The following is a 16,754-nucleotide window of genomic DNA, read 5'->3' as shown; positions in this document are numbered from 1 at the left end:
ACCGGCCGGGGCTGACCCGCCCTCCGGGACCGGTGGGCGAGCGGGAAACGGAACCCCGCCGCCCGAGACTGGCGGACGCACTAGAGGAGAAGGCGACCTCGAGGCGGACGCCGCCCCAACACCGGAGACCCTTTCCCGAGGCGGCACGCTCCGCAGCGGGCGGGAACGTCCGAAGGAAACCCCACGCACGCGGACCCCGGCGGCCCGAAGGGCGGAGGGGAGGCCGGCGGACGCCCCCGGCCCTTAACTTTCTAGCCCCTCGCCTCGCTTCCCCGAACGGACGGTTTCCCTCGTTTGACACCCCGCTGGCTTGCTGCTCGCGGCCGGCAGTCGCCGGGTCCCGAACAGGGGTCGGCGCCGGCGCCTCGCTCACGACTCACTGGGTACTCCTGCGGCTCGCGGGGCCGCTCGGCCGTCACACTGCCGGGCTCGGTCGGGCGAGCTCTCGGCCGCTCTCGGAGCGAGCCGGAGAGCGCCTCACCTCGCGTACGACGGGAAGCGAACCGGAGAGGAGACCGCCCGTGCCTGAACACCAGATGCCGCAGCGGCTTCCCCGGGACGGGGAACGCAGAAGCGCCGGCCCGCCGGGGGCCCTCACCGACGCGACCCGAATGGCCTCATCGATCGACGGAAGGAAGGGGGGAGCAGGGAGGGGACGGGAGGGGTAAGGGTGCGGTGAGGTAGAAGAGGAGAGACGGTGGGGGAAGGCACGAGCCCTTGCACCTGGGCGCGGCGGAAAGACCGCACGCGCATGTGCGTGTGGGTGTGCGTGGGCAACGTCCGCCGAGAGGTGCTCGCCCTTGCCTGAACACCGGCCCGCCCTACGCCGCCCCGGACGACACGGGGAGCGGGATTGAGCCGGCCCGCCGGGAAGCCTCTCTGACGCGCCCGTGGAGCGCCACGGTGGATCGGGTCGGGGCTCCCGCGTGCGAGTGAGAGCTGTGCGAAAGGGAGAACGCGGCGCCGCCGCCGCGACAAGCGAGCTCCGGGTCCCCCTTCTCCTTCCCTCGTGACGGCGGGACCCACCGGGGACGCCCCCGGCCCTTCTGCGTCCGACTGCCGGCCGCCCAGCACGCCGGCCCGCGCCCTTTTCTTCCCTCTGCCTGTCTCTGTCTGCCTTCCTTCCTCCCTCCTCGAGGCTCTTCCCATGGCAGCGCGGCGCGGGGAGACGCCTGCCCACGCTCACTCTCTCGCCTTTCGCCCCGATTTTGGCGGGTTCCCCGCTCGCGGAACGAGCGAACGCCAGAGTCCGGGGCCGAACTGCGACGCGGGCAGCGAACATCCGACCGACGGAGGCCACCGGACCGAGCGAAACAAGAGGCGCACCAGAAAGCCGCAACCGAAAAACTCCACAGCCCGGCGCTCAACCGCGCTCGCCTGCGCCCGCTCATTGCCGCCTCTGGAGAAGAGCACGCGCTCGCTCCTGCAGACGAAAACGGAAGGCGTAAGAAAAAACTGCTTCGGAAAAGAACGGCGCCGACTACCGGCAGCGGCGCCGAGGGTAAGCGGCGCTCTACGTCGACGTAGCGGTAGGTAAGAAACTACAGTGACCCCCCAGCAACCTCCGGAGCATTAGCGCCCCCCATCTCACAGGGCGGCAAAGCCTAGCCGAAAGCGGGTAGATCTGGCAGCTACACGCAAGCCGCACGGGCAGCGACCCCTAGCCGCCGCCGCCGAGCACCACGGCCCGCTCGGAGCCGGGTAGACCGTGCCGACCTAGTCGAGCCGCATAGGCAGCGACCCCTAACCTCTGCCGCCGAGCACCACGGCCCGCTCGGAGCCGGGTAGACCGTGCCGACCTAGTCGAGCCGCATAGGCAGTGACCCCTAGCCGCCGCCGCCGAGCACCACGGCCCGCTCGGAGCCGGGTAGACCGTGCCGACCTAGTCGAGCCGCATAGGCAGCGACCTCTAGCAGCCGCCGCGGAGCACCACGGCCCGCTCGGAGCCGGGTAGACCGTGCCGACCTAGACGAGCGGCATAGGCAGCGACCCCTAGCCGCCGCCACCGAGCACCACGGCCCGCTCGGAGCTGGGTAGACCGTGCCGACCTAGATGAGCCGCATAGGCAGCGACCCCTACCCGCCGCCGCCGAGCACCACGGCCCGCTCGGAGCCAGGTAGACCGTGCCGACCTAGCCGAACCGCATAGGGAGCGACCCCTACCCGCCGCCGCCGAGCACCACGGCCCGCTTGGAGCCGGGTAGACCGTGCCGACCTAGTCGAGCCGCATGGGCAGCGACGCCTAGCCGCCTAAGCCGTGCCCGCCCCCCCCTCCCTCCTTACTCACCCCCCCCTTACTCACCCCCCCCCCCCCTCTTCCCCCCCCCCCCCCGGAGACGCTCGGAGCCGGGTATACAGTGCCGGCGCAGCGGAGCAGCCACAAGAGCGGCACTTGGCCACTTCCGCGGAACGTCCGAGCCGAGCGGAGCCCGCCGGGAGAGGCTGGACCGTGCCGGCGAACCCGAGCCTCCGCGGCTGAGACCCCCCGGACGCCGCCGCGGAACGTCCGAGCCGAACGGAGCCCGCCGGGAGAGGCTGGACCGTGCCGGCGCACACGAGCCTCCGCGCTGGCCAGCGGTCGCTGCACGTCCGGCTCGAGTTGGTCGGCACGGTCTACCCGGCTCCGAGCGGACCGAAGCTCATGCGGCGGCGGCCAGGGGTCGCTGAGCGGCGGCCGGCTCACGTCGGCACGGTCTACCCTGCTCCGCCGCGGACGCTAGAGGTCGCTGACGGACGGGCTGGCAGACGTGCAGCGACACCTAGCGACCGCCGCCGAGCCCTCGTGCAGGCACGGAGCAGGGTAGACCGTGCCGACCTAGTCGAGCCGAATAGGCAGCGACCTCTAGCAGCCGCCGCCGAGCACCACGGCCCGCTCGGAACCGGGTAGACCGTGCCGACCTAGTCGAGCCGCTTAGGCAGCGACCCCTAGCCCCCGCCGCCAAGCACCACGGCCCGCTCGGAGCCGGGGAGACCGTGCCGACCTAGCCGAGCCGCATAGGCAGCGACCCCTAGCCCCCGCCGCCGAGAACCACGGCCCGCTCGGAGCCGGGTAGACCGTGCCAACCTAGCCGAGACGCATAGGCAGCGACCCCTAGCCTCTGCCGCCGAGCACCACGGACCGCTCGGAGCCGGGTAGACCGTGCCGACCTAGACGAGCCGCATAGGCAGCGACCTCTAGCCGCCGCCGCCGAGCACCACGGCCCGCTCAGAGCCGGGTAGACCGTGCCGACCTAGTCGAGCCGCATGGGCAGCGACGCCTAGCCGCCGACGCCGTGCCGCCCCCCCCCCTTACACCCCCCCCGCCTCCCCCCTCTTCCCCCCCCCCCCCCCCAACCCGGAGACGCTCGGAGCCGGGTAGACAGTGCCGGCGCAGCAGAGCAGCCACAAGAGCGGTACTTGGCCACTTCCGCGGAACGTCTGAGCCGAGCTGAGTCCGCCTGGAGAGGCTAGACCATGTCGCCGCGGCTCAGATCGCCCGACTCCGCCGAGGAGCGTCCGAGTCGAGCGGAACCCGCCGGGAGCGGTTGGACCGTGCCGGCGCACTCGAGCCGCCGCGGATCAGATCGCCGGACGCCGCCGAGGAACGTCCGAGCCGAGTGAAACCCGCCGGGAGATGCTGGACCGTGCCGGCGCACACGAGCCTCCGCGCTGGCCAGCGGTCGCTGCACGTCCGGCTCGAGTTGGTCGGCACGGTCTACCCGGCTCCGAGCGGACCGAAGCTCATGCGGCGGCGGCAGGGGTCGCTGAGCGGCGGCCGGCTCACGTCGGCACGGTCTACCCTGCTCCGCCGCGGACGCTAGAGGTCGCTGACGGACGGGCTGGCAGACGTGCAGCGACATGGAGACGCCACTCGGCCGCAGCCGCGGAATGACCAGGGTGCACATATGAGCCGGCCGCTGTTCGCCGGGTCGGGGCGCACCCGGGCTTCTCGGTTCGGCCTTGCTTGAAGCTGGCTGTCCCGCCACCGCCACCGCGGTTTTGCCCTTTTGTCTGCGTGTTTGTTTGTTCGTCCGTTCGTTCGTACTTTGGTCCGTTCGATTGTTTGTCCGTGCCCCCACGCGCCCTCTCGGTTTTATTATTTTCCGTTTGTTTGTTTGTTTGTTTGTTTGTTTCTTTTTCTCGTGGGTTCTTCTTTACTTTCCCCTTTTTTAGATTTTGAAAAAGCCGCCCCGCCCCCCCCGCCTCCCCGGCTCTGCAGGAAGAGCGTGGGCACGTGCGCGGGCCCGGCCAGCAAGGTCCATTCGGGCCGGATATCCGGACTGCGGGCAGGCCGCGTGGCGAGGGATGGCGAAAGAGCGGCGGGAAGACGGCAGTGGCGAGAGGTGGGCCGGCGGGAGGCGGCCGCGTCCCCTGCGGGGTTCGTGCCTAGCCTCTCTCCCAGCCGGCAGATGAGGTGGAACGGTATGTGGGATTTTCGGCGGGAGGAGGAGGTGGTGGCGGTGGTGGCGGTGGTGGTGGTGGTGGCGGTGGTGGTGGTGGCGGCGGGGCTGGGGGGTGGCGAGGCGTTTTGGTGGGCTCCGGTCGCCGAGTCGAGCCACCATTGGGCCGAGCCGTCAGGAGCACCCCGGCGGAAAAAGGAAAGAAAAGAAAAAAACCAAACGGGCCAATCGGGTCCAAATAAATAACCGAGCGAGTGACCGACCAAAACAAAAAAAAAAAACAAAAACAAAAACAAAAACAAACAAACAAATAAAAAAACACAGTCGCGGGCCGGTCGGGCGAGATGCGTCCGGGAGAGGGCGGGTTGTGGGCGAGGGCCGGGGTGGGGGCAGGCGGAGGCGGGCCGCCGTCGGGTACGGGTCGGGTTCCCGCTCGTGCGGTGTGGACTGGGGGGGGGGAAGTTGGAAGACGGACGTGGGGCCGGGAAGATCAGGCGCCGGCCGGCAGCCAGCTCTACCCGCATACCCGCAACCCCGTCGCGGACACCCCCATCCCTCCCCGGCCACGCAAGCGACCCCCTTCTTTGTGACAGAGGCCGTGCCGGGCCTACTCACGCGCGGGTGACGAGGAGAAAGAGAAGAGAAGGGAAGGGAAGGGAAGGGAAGGGAAGGGAAGGGAAGGGAAGGGAAGGGAAGGGAAGGGAAGGGAAGGGAAGGGAAGGGAAGGGAAGGGAAGGGAAGGGAAGGGAAGGGAAGGGAAGGGAAGGGAAGGGAAGGGAAGGGAAGGGAAGGGAAGGGAAGGGAAGGGAAGGGAAGGGAAGGCAGAAGTCAAAGAAAAGTAGAAGAGAAGAAGGTGTGAAAAAGTACAGATATATCGTAAAATGTCGCGGTAAAATAAAATAATAAAATAAAATAAAATAAAAGTAATAAAAAGATGGGAAAGCGGAAGAGCGATATTAATAATTGCATGAATAACTAAATAAATAATAAGGAAATATGGGGAAAAGAAAATTTTTAAAAAAAAGAAAGAAAAATTTATTTCAAAAGGGGAAAAAAGGGAAAAAAAAAGAAAAAATGGTGAAAAAAGGAGAAAAAAAGGAAAAAAAATTTAAAAGAAACCAAAATATTTAAAAAAAAACAAAAAACAAAAAAAAACCACCACAATAATGGAGGAAGCAAGCTTGCTTGAGGGAGGACGAACGGCGGAGACGGTCGTGCGCGAGGACGCCCGAGCTCGAATGCCGGACCCCAGGTCTACCCTACCTATTTTAATAAATTTAAATAACACCACAAGGGAGGGGAGGGGAGGGGAGGGGAGGGGAGCGGAGGGGAGGGGAGGGGAGGGGAGGGGAGGGGAGGGGAGGGGAGGGGAGGGGAGGGGAGGGGAGGGGAGGGGAGGGGAGGGGAGGGGAGGGGAGGATGCGGGTGGGCGCGAGGGAGGGTCAACGGCGGAAGCGGTCGGGTCGGGTCAAGTCGGGTCGGGTCTGGTCGGGTCGGGTTGGGGGGCGGTTGGCCGTTCGTCGTACCCTTACCGCTTGACACAGCTGCGTGACACGCGGCTACGGCCGACACGTCTACCTGCGGCACGGACGGGAAACTGCACCCGCCGATCGAGCGGGTGGATGGTCGCCCAGGTCTACCCCGCAACGCCACGAAGCGGAAAGGTGGATGCATGGATGGATGGATGGGGAAAAACCGGGCGAAAGGGGGCCTGGCACGCGCCCGCGCGCGACCAGCCGCACACCCCCTTTCCACGCGCCGGCGCCGGCGCACGGAACCCCCCGAACGGAGGACGGAAGCAACGCAGCGAGCGCCGGGTCTCCCAGCGGGTGCTGGGAGGTTGCACCAGGTAAAAGACCAAGAGGTACCAATTGTCACCAGAGTGGTTCACAGACGGCAGTACCGCACCAATAGGGACTCATTGCTCCCCATTCACAAGCTAATTCGCCAATTAGAGAATCAGGGAGTGATTAGCAAAACTCACTCGCCTTTTAACAGCCCCATATGGCCAGTGTGTAAAACCAGTGGGGAATGGAGGCTGACGGTGGATTACCATGGCCTGAATGAAGTCACACCTCCATTAAGTGCTGCTGTACCAGACATGCTAGAACTCCAGTATGAACTGGAGTCAAAAGAAGCTAGGTGGTATGCCACCATTGACATTGCTAATGCCTTCTTTTCCGTCCCATTGGCTGCAAAATGTAGGCCACAGTTTGCTTTTACCTGGAGAGGTATTCAGTACACCTGGAACCGTTTACCTCAGGGGTGGAAGCACAGCCCAACAATTTGCCATGGATTGATCCAAGCTGTTTTGGAACAGGGTGATGCTCCTGAGCACTTGCAGTATATTGATGATATTGTAGTGTGGGGCCATACAGCAGCAGAGGTTTTCAAGAAAGGGAAACAGATAATCCAAATTCTTTTGAAAGCTGGTTTTGCCATTAAGCGCAGCAAGGTGAAGGGGCCTGCCCAGGAAATCCAGTTCTTAGGTATAAAATGGCAAGATGGACGTCGTCACATCCCAGCAGATGTGATTGACAAAATCACTGCTATGTCTCCGCCCACTGACAAGACAGAGACCCAATCTTTTCTGGGAGTAGTGGGCTTTTGGAGAATGCATGTCCCAAACTACAGCCACATAGTGAGCCCCCTCTATCAGGTAACACAGAAGAAGAATAATTTCTCATGGGGTCCTGAGCAGCAGCAGGCTTTTGAGCAGAGAAAACAAGAAATAGCCCGTGCCGTGGCCTTGGGGCCAGTACGGACGGGGCAGGATGTGAGGATCCGAGGCCGACCCCTAGGATTTTGGAGTCAAGCATATAAAGGGTCTGAGGAGCGCTACACTCCGACTAAGAAGGAGATCTTAGCCGTGTATGAGGGGGTTCGGGCTTCTTCTGAAGTAGTTGGGACTGACGTTCAGCTTCTTCTAGCACCTCGCTTGCCAGTAATAAACTGGATGTTTAAAGGACAGGTTCCCTCCACCCATCATGCTACTGATGCCACTTGGAGTAAGTGGATTTCATTAATTACTCAACGAGCTGGAATGGGAAAACTCAGCCGTCCTGGAATTCTAGAAGTGATCATGGACTGGCCTGAGAGTAAAAAAATTGAAACACCACCTACAGAAGAGGTATCACGTGCTAAAGAGGCACCACCATACAATGAGCTACCAGAAAACGAAAAGTAATTTGCCCTATTCACAGACGGATCATGTCGTATTGTAGGGAAGCATCGCAGATGGAAAGCTGCTGTATGGAGCCCCACACAACAAGTTGCAGAGGCCACTGAAGGTAAAGGAGAATCAAGTCAAATTTGCAGAGGTAAAGGCTGTTCAGCTGGCTTTAGATGTGGCTGAACGGGAGAGGTGGCCAATGCTTCATCTTTATACTGATTCATGGATGGTGGCAAATGCCTTATGGGGGTGGCTGCAACAGTGGAACCATCCTCTGCTACCAAATCTGTCACGGTTTGAATGAAAAATCCACCTGCGTCCGTGACAAGGGCTGTGGGCCCCTGAAGGGCCCTCAGCCGAAAAGAAAAAGTTAATTAAGAAAAGAAAACAGCGGCAACGATGTAAGGAGGCACACTTATTTACTAAATACTATATCGAAATACAGGATAACACAATAGAATACAATATAATTGAAAATTGAGCTAATGAATCAAGCAAAATAGGAGAGAGAATGAGTCCCGTAACCGAGAGGCCTACTGTGAATCTGGGCGAACGGCTGAAGGCTCCCACACACTGCCCTGAACGCCAGAACTCGAAAGACGTCAGTCTGTTCTGCGACAGAGTTAATATAGAGTCCAGGTCCCGTGACCCATCGTGTTGCTCTCTGGGAGATGTAGTCTTCTTCTGTAAGTTGCAGATTCAGTAAAATTATCCATGCTTTATATGATGTTATGATGTGGAATACTGATAGCAAAATTACAACATTATTAAACCATGACAATCTGACCCACAGCAGCTCCTGCCCCATAGACCTGATTCACATGCGCCCCACAGCAGCTCCTGCCCAATAGATCGGACCGACATATGGCCCACAGCATCTCCTGCCCCATAGATCTTTCCCACATCAGCTCCACAGCAGATCCTGCCCCATAGATCTGACCCACATATGTCGCACAGCAGCTCCTGCCCCATAGATCTGACCCACATCTGTCGCACAGAAGCTCCTTCCCCATAGATCAGACCAACATCAGCCCCACAGTAGCTCCTGCCCCATAGATCTGTCCCCCATCAGCCCCACAACAGCTCCTGCCCCATAGATGTGACCCACATCAGCCCCACAGCAGCTCCTGCCCCATACATCTGACCCACGTCAGCCGCACAGCAGCTCCTGCCTTATAGATATGACCCCCATCAGTCCCACAGCAGCTTCTAACCCATAGATCTGACCCAAATGTGCTCCACTGCAGCTCCAGTCCCGTAGATCTGACCCACAGCAGCCCATGCCCCATAGATCTGACCCTCATCAGCCACACAGCAGCTCCTGCCCCATACATCTGACACAAATCTGCCCCACACCATCTCCTGCCCCATAGATCTAACTCACATGTGCCCCACAGCAGCTCCTGCTCCATAGATCTGACCCACAGCAGCTCCTGCCCTATAGATCTGATTCAAATCTGCCCCACAGCAGCTCCTGCCCCATAGATCTGACCCACATGTGCCCCAGAGCAGCTCTGCCCCATTGATTTGACCCACATCAGCCCCACAGCATCTCCTGCCCCATAGAACTGAACCACAGCAGCCACAGCAGCTCCTGACCTATAGATCTGACCCACATCTGACCCACAGCAGCTCCTGAACCATTGATCTGACCCACAGCAGCCTCACAGCAGCCCCTGCCCCATAGATCTGACGTACATCATCTCCACTGCAGCTCCTGACCCATAGATCTGACCACATCAGCCCCACTGCAGCTCCTGCCCTATAGATCTGATTCAAATCTGCCCCACAGCAGCTCCTGCTCCATAGATCTGACCCACATGTGACCCAGAGCAGCTCTGCCCCATTGATTTGACCCACATCAGCCCCACAGCATCTCCTGCCCCATAGAACTGACCCACAGCAGCCACAGCAGCTCCTGACCTATAGATCTGACCCACATCTGACCCACAGCAGCTCCTGCCCCATTGATCGGACCCACAGCAGCCCCACAGCAGCCCCTGCCCCATAGATCTGACGTACATCATCTCCACTGCAGCTCCTGACCCATAGATCTGACCACATCAGCCCCACAGCAGCTCATGCCCTATAGATCTGATTCAAATCTGCCCCACAGCAGCTCCTGCTCCATAGATCTGACCCACATGTGCCCCAGAGCAGCTCTGCCCCATTGATTTGACCCACATCAGCCCCACAGCATCTCCTGCCCAATAGAACTGACCCACAGCAGCCACAGCAGCTCCTGACCTATAGATCTGACAAACAGCAGCTCCTGCCCCATAGATCTGACCAACATCTGACCCACATCTGCCCCACAGCAGCCCCTGCCCCATAGATCTGACCCACATCTGACCCACAGCAGCTCCTGCCCCATTGATCTGACCCACAGCAGCCCCACAGCAGCCCCTGCCCCATAGATCTGACGTACATCATCTCCACTGCAGCTCCTGACCCATAGATCTGACCACATCAGCCCCACTGCAGCTCCTGCCCTATAGATCTGATTCAAATCTGCCCCACAGCAGCTCCTGCTCCATAGATCTGACCCACATGTGCCCCAGAGCAGCTCTGCACCATTGATTTGACCCACATCAGCCCCACAGCAGCTCCTGCCCCATAGACCTGACCCACAGCAGCCACAGCAGCTCCTGACCTATAGATCTGACCCACAGCAGCTCCTGCCCCATAGATCTGACCCACATCTGCCCCACAGCAGCTCCTGACCCATAGATCTGACCCACATCAACCCCACAGAAGCTCCTGCCCCATAGATCTGAACCACATCTGCCCCACAGCAGATTTTACCCCACAGATCTGACCCACATCAGCCCCCAGGAGATCCTGCCCCATTGATCTGACCCACATCTGCCCCACACCATCTCCTGCCCCATAGATCTAACTCACATGTGCCCCACAGCAGCTCCTGCTCCATAGATCTGACCCACAGCAGCTCCTGCCCTATAGATCTGATTCAAATCTGCCCCACAGCAGCTCCTGCTCCATAGATCTGACCCACATGTGCCCCAGAGCAGCTCTGCCCCATTGATTTGACCCACATCAGCCCCACAGCAGCTCCTGCCCCATAGAACTGACCCACAGCAGCCACAGCAGCTCCTGACCTATAGATCTGACCCACAGCAGCTCCTGCCCCATAGACCTGACCCACATCTGCCCCACAGCAGCCCCTGCCCCATAGATCTGACCCACATCTGCCCCACAGCAGCTCCTGCCCCATAGAACTGACCCACATCTGCCCCACAGCAGCTCCTGACCCATAGATCTGACCCACATCAACCCCACAGAAGCTCCTGCCCCATAGATCTGAACCACATCTGCCCCACAGCAGATTTTACCCCACAGATCTGACCCACATCAGCCCCCAGGAGATCCTGCCCCATAGATCTGACCCACATCTGCCCCACACCATCTCCTGCCCCATAGATCTAACTCACATGTGCCCCACAGCAGCTCCTGCTCCATAGATCTGACCCACAGCAGCTCCTGCCCTATAGATCTGAACCACATCTGCCCCACAGCAGATTTTACCCCACAGATCTGACCCACATCAGCCCCCAGGAGATCCTGCCCCATAGATCTGACCCACATCTGCCCCACAACATATCCTGCCCCATAGATCGTACTCACATGTGCCCCACAGCAGCTCCTGCTCCATAGATCTGACCCACAGCAGCTCCTGCCCCATAGAACTGAACCACAGCAGCCACAGCAGCTCCTGACCTATAGATCTGACCCACATCTGACCCACAGCAGCTCCTGCCCCATTGATCTGACCCACAGCAGCCCCACAGCAGCCCCTGCCCCATAGATCTGACGTACATCATCTCCACTGCAGCTCCTGTTCCATAGATCTGGCCACATCAGCCCCACTGCAGCTCGTGCCCTATAGATCTGATTCAAATCTGCCCCACAGCAGCTCCTGCTCCATAAATCTGACCCACATGTGCCCCAGAGCAGCTCTGCACCATTGATTTGACCCACATCAGCCCCACAGCATCTCCTGCCCCATAGAACTGACCCACAGCAGCCACATCAGCTCCTGACCTATAGATCTGACCCACATCTGACCCACAGCAGCTCCTGCCCCATAGATCTGACCCACATCTGCCCCACAGCAGCCCCTGCACCATAGATCTGACCCACATCTGCCCCACAGCAGCTCCTGCCCCATAGATCTGACCCATATCTGCCCCACAGCAGCTCCTGCCCCATAGATCAGACCCAAATCTGCCCCACAGCAGCTCCTGCCTCATAGATCTGACCCACGTCAGCCCCACAGCAGCTCCTGCCTTATAGATATGACCCCCATCAGCCCCACAGCAGCTTCTACCCCATAGATCTGACCCACATGTGCTCCACTGCAGCACCAGTCCCGTAGATCTGACCCACAGCAGCCCATGCCCCATAGATCTGACCCTCATCAGCCACACAGCAGCTCCTGCCCCATACATCTGACCCAAATCTGCACCACACCATCTCCTGCCCCATAGATCTAAATCACATGTGTCCCACTACTGCTCCTGCTCCATAGATTTGAACCACATGTGCCCCAGAGCAGCTCTGCCCCATTGATTTGACCCACATCAGCCCCACAGCATCTCCTGCCCCATAGAACGGAACCACAGCAGCCACAGCAGCTCCTGACCTATAGATCTGACCCACATCTGACCCACAGCAGCTCCTGCTCCATAGATCTGACCCACAGCAGCTCCTGCCCTATACATCTGAACCACATCTGCCCCACAGCAGATTTTACCCCACAGATCTGACCCACATCAGCCCCCAGGAGATCCTGCCCCATAGATCTGACCCACATCTGCCCCACACCATCTCCTGCCCCATAGATCTAACTCACATGTGCCCCACAGCAGCTCCTTCTCCATAGATCTGACCCACAGCAGCTCCTGCCCTATAGATCTGATTCAAATCTGCCCCACAGCAGCTCCTGCTCCATAGATCTGACCCACATTTGCCCCAGCGCAGCTCTGCCCCATTGATTTGACCCACATCAGCCCCACAGCAGCTTCTGCCCCATAGAACTGACCCACAGCAGCCACAGCAGGTCCTGACCTATAGATCTGACCCACAGCAGCTCCTGCCCCATAGATCTGACCCACATCTGCCCCACAGCAGCCCCTGCCCCATAGATCTGACCCACATCTGCCCCACAGCAGCTCCTGCCCCATAGAACTGACCCACATCTGCCCCACAGCAGCTCCTGACCCATAGATCTGACCCACATCAACCCCACAGAAGCTCCTGCCCCATAGATCTGAACCACATCTGCCCCACAGCAGATTTTACCCCACAGATCTGACCCACATCAGCCCCCAGGAGATCCTGCCCCATAGAACTGACCCACATCTGCCCCACACCATCTCCTGCCCCATAGATCTAACTCACATGTGCCCCACAGCAACTCCTGCTCCATAGATCTGACCCACAGCAGCTCCTGCCCTATAGATCTGATTCAAATCTGCCCCACAGCAGCTCCTGCCCCATAGAACAGAACCACAGCAGCCACAGCAGCTCCTGACCTATAGATCTGACCCACATCTGACCCACAGCAGCTCCTGCCCCATTGATCTGACCCACAGCAGCCCCACAGCAGCCACTGACCCATAGATCTGACGTACATCATCTCCACTGCAGCTCCTGACCCATAGATCTGACCACATCAGCCCCACTGCAGCTCCTGCCCTATAGATCTGATTCAAATCTGCCCCACAGCAGCTCCTGCTCCATAGATCTGACCCACATGTGCCCCAGAGCAGCTCTGCCCCATTGATTTGACCCACATCAGCCCCACAGGAGATCCTGCCCCATAGATCTGACCCACATCAGCCCCACTGCAGCTCCTGCCCTATAGATCTGACCAACATCAGCCCCACATCAGCACCTGCCCCATAGATCTGACCCTCATCAGCCACATAGCATCTCCCGCTCCATAGATCTTAACCGTATCAGCCCCACAGCAGCTCCTGCCCCATAGAACTGACCCACATCTGCCCCACAGCAGCTCCTGACCCATAGATCTGACCCACATCAACCCCACAGAAGCTCCTGCCCTATAGATCTGAACCACATCTGCCCCACAGCAGATTTTACCCCACAGATCTGACCCACATCAGCCCCCAGGAGATCCTGCCCCATAGATCTGACCCACATCTGCCCCACACCATCTCCTGCCCCATAGATCTAACTCACATGTGCCCCACAGCAGCTCCTGCTCCATAGATCTGACCCACAGCAGCTCCTGCCCTATAGATCTGATTCAAATCTGCCCCACAGCAGCTCCTGCCCCATAGAACAGAACCACAGCAGCCACAGCAGCTCCTGACCTATAGATCTGACCCACATCTGACCCACAGCAGCTCCTGCCCCATTGATCTGACCCACAGCAGCCCCACAGCAGCCACTGACCCATAGATCTGACGTACATCATCTCCACTGCTGCTCCTGACCCATAGATCTGACCACATCAGCCCCACTGCAGCTCCTGCCCTATAGATCTGATTCAAATCTGCCCCACAGCAGCTCCTGCTCCATAGATCTGACCCACATGTGCCCCAGAGCAGCTCTGCCCCATTGATTTGACCCACATCAGCCCCACAGGAGATCCTGCCCCATAGATCTGACCCACATCAGCCCCACTGCAGCTCCTGCCCTATAGATCTGACCAACATCAGCCCCACATCAGCACCTGCCCCATAGATCTGACCCTCATCAGCCACATAGCATCTCCCGCTCCATAGATCTTAACCGTATCAGCCCCACAGCAGCTCCTGCCCCATAGAACTGACCCACATCTGCCCCACAGCAGCTCCTGACCCATAGATCTGACCCACATCAACCCCACCGAAGCTCCTGCCCTATAGATCTGAACCACATCTGCCCCACAGCAGATTTTACCCCACAGATCTGACCCACATCAGCCCCCAGGAGATCCTGCCCCATAGATCTGACCCACATCTGCCCCACACCATCTCCTGCCCCATAGATCTAACTCACATGTGCCCCACAGCAGCTCCTGCTCCATAGATCTGACCCACAGCAGCTCCTGCCCTATAGATCTGTTTCAAATCTGCCCCACAGCAGCTCCTGCTCCATAGATCTGACCCACATGTGCCCCAGAGCAGCTCTGCCCCATTGATTTGACCCACATCAGCCCCACAGCATCTCCTGCCCCATAGAACTGACCCACAGCAGCCACAGCAGCTCCTGACCTATAGATCTGACCCACATCTGACCCACAGCAGCTCCTGCCCCGTAGATCTGACCTACATCTGCCCCACAGCAGCCCCTGCCCCATAGATCTGACCCACATCTGCCACACAGCAGCTCCTGCCCCATAGAACTGACCCACATCTGCCCCACAGCAGCTCCTGACCCATAGATCTGACCCACATCAACCCCACAGAAGCTTCTGCCCCATAGATCTGAACCACATCTGCCCCACAACAGATTTTACCCCACAGATCTGACCCACATCAGCCCCCAGGAGATCCTGCCCCAAAGATCTGACCCACATCAGCCCCACAGCATCTCCTGCCCCATAGAACTGACCCACAGCAGCCACAGCAGCTCCTGACCTATAGATCTGACCCACATCTGACCCACAGCAGCTCCTGCCCCGTAGATCTGACCTACATCTGCCCCACAGCAGCCCCTGCCCCATAGATCTGACCCACATCTGCCCCACAGCAGCTCCTGCCCCATAGAACTGACCCACATCTGCCCCACAGCAGCTCCTGACCCATAGATCTGACCCACATCAACCCCACAGAAGCTCCTGCCCCATAGATCTGAACCACATCTGCCCCACAGCAGATTTTACCCCACTGATCTGACCCACATCAGCCCCCAGGAAATCCTGCCCCAAAGATCTGACCCACATCTGCCCCACACCATCTCCTGCCCCCTAGATCTAACTCACATGTGCCCCACAGCAGCTCCTGCTCCATAGATCTGACCCACAGCAGCTCCTGCCCTATAGATCTGATTCAAATCTGCCCCACAGCAGCTCCTGCTCAATAGATCTGACCCACATGTGCCCCAGAGCAGCTCTGACCCATTGATTTGACCCACATCAGCCCCACTGCAGCTCCTGCCCTATAGATCTGACCCACATCAGCCCCACTGCAGCTCCTGCCCTATAGATCTTACCCACATCAGCCCCACATCAGCTCCTGCCCCAAACATCTGACCCAAATCTGCCCCACACCATCTCCTGCCCCATAGATCTAACTCACATGTGCCCCACGGCAGCTCCTGCCCATAGATCTGACCCACAGCACCTCCTGCCCTATAGATCTGATTCAAATCTGCCCCACAGAAGCTCCTGCTCCATAGATCTGACCCACATGTGCCCCAGAGTAGCTCTGCCCCATTGATTTGACCCACATCAGCCCCACAGCATCTCCTGCCCCATAGAACTGAACCACAGCAGCCACAGCAGCTCCTGACGTATAGATCTGACCCACATCTGACCCACAGCAGCTCCTGCCCCATTGATCTGACCCACACCAGCCCTACAGCAGCTCCTGCCCCATAGAACTGACCCACAGCAGCCACAGCAGCTCCTGACCTATAGATCTGACCCACAGCAGCTCCTGCCCCATAGATCTGACCCACATCTGCCCCACAGCAGCCCCTGCCCCATAGATCTGACGCACATCTGCCCCACAGCAGCTCCTGCCCCATAGAACTGACCCACATCAGACCCACAGCAGCTGCTGACTCATAGATCTGACCCAAATCAGCCCCGCAGCAGCTCCTGGCCCATAGATCTGACCCACATGTGCCCCACAGCAGCTCCTGCCCCCTAGATCTGACCTACATCATCCCCTCTGCAGCTCCTGCCCCATAGGTCTGACCCACATCAGCCACACAGCAGCTCCTGACTCATAAATCTGACCCACAGCAGCCCCACAGCAGCTCCTGCCCCATGGATCTGACCCACATTTTCCCCAAAGCAGCACCTAACCCATAGATCTGACCCACATGTTCCCCACAGCTGCTCCTGCCCCATAGATCTGAACCACAGCAGTTCCTAACCCATAGATCAGACCCAAATCTTCCCTACATCAGCTCCTGCCCATAGATCTGACCCACATCAGCCGCACAGCAGCTCCTACCCCATAGATCTCACCCACATCAGCCCCACAGCTGCTCCACGGCACGGTT

Source organism: Coturnix japonica, chromosome 21 (assembly GCF_054131305.1).
Source record: "Coturnix japonica strain WE chromosome 21, WE-NBRP24, whole genome shotgun sequence".
Classification (NCBI taxonomy): Eukaryota; Metazoa; Chordata; class Aves; order Galliformes; family Phasianidae; genus Coturnix; species Coturnix japonica.
Note: the sequence above shows the minus strand (reverse complement) of the source record.